The sequence below is a fragment of the Miniopterus natalensis genome, chromosome X (genome assembly GCF_054644295.1).
Source record: "Miniopterus natalensis isolate mMinNat1 chromosome X, mMinNat1.hap1, whole genome shotgun sequence".
Lineage (NCBI taxonomy): Eukaryota > Metazoa > Chordata > Mammalia > Chiroptera > Miniopteridae > Miniopterus > Miniopterus natalensis.
This window is the reverse complement of record NC_142103.1, coordinates 68,616,963-68,617,874: the sequence shown is the minus strand read 5'-3', so window position 1 is coordinate 68,617,874 and position 912 is coordinate 68,616,963. Positions and strand designations below refer to the sequence as shown.

General features: G+C 46.7%; 1 non-coding gene across 1 annotated transcript; it reads right to left on the bottom strand.

Moving 5' to 3' along the window:
* Positions 1 to 430: 430 nt before the first annotated feature.
* LOC148090545 (small nucleolar RNA SNORA71) lies at positions 431 to 564 on the bottom strand. Its single transcript, XR_015713755.1, has one exon. It is a non-coding gene; the product is annotated as a small nucleolar RNA SNORA71 (small nucleolar RNA).
* Positions 565 to 912: the final 348 nt, after the last annotated feature.

Here is a 912-nt window from a genome sequence, read left to right as displayed (position 1 = left end):
CATCAACAGAAAGTCACTTGGGGAATCCAAGTCTTAGGATATGAATGCACTGACAGCCTGCTTCCCTTGAACCTCAGTCTACTTCATGCTCAGTCACTGCCACTCACCTAAGGCTGTCCCATTAGATAGGGACAAGGGTGGATCCTCTGAATATGAAGGAAACCTTACAACTTTTCTTTGCCTGCATTACCTGACACAGGCAGCCTGTACTCACTTCAAACACAGGCACAGAAAAGAACACCGAGCTGTTGAAACAGAAGTACAGGCAGAAGGCCACAGCTATGGCTCCACAACCAACCCATGCATTGCCTGAGGCAGGACCCACTATCATTCTCCTTTGTTAAGGCCGCACAGAAACCAGCTCTGAGCCAGGCACTCAATAAACCAGACATCAGGGGCCAGGAGACATCAGAAGGTGGTGAGACAGAGCTGTGGGAAAGCTCCAGGGTTTGGAAGAGACAACAGTGGACCCTCCAAACATGGGGACATGCTTTCAACAATTGCTCTTCCTGCACTATCAATGACCAGGGCACACGGAGCCCACAATCACTTTCGAATGCAGGAGTCACATAAATATTTAAAAAATCTTCTTGCCAGCTTTATGACCCAGGAATATAGTTTTCAGGCCCCTGAGAAACATTTCTTTGGAATGAAAACATCAAGCAAGATCGCATCCCAATCTCCTGGTTTCCATGGGAGGTTAGAAGCCTAACTTCAGTGGGCACCTGGCTCCGAGGTGCAAAACTAGCTCCCATCCTGCAGCTACAAGACATTGATTTTTCTCTTGGATAATGCCAATTGTATTAGTCTACTCAAGCTGCTCTAACAAAATACCAATACTGGGTGGCTTAAAGAACAGAAATTTATTTCCTTATAGTTCTGGAGGCTAGAAGTCCACAATCAAGGTGCCGG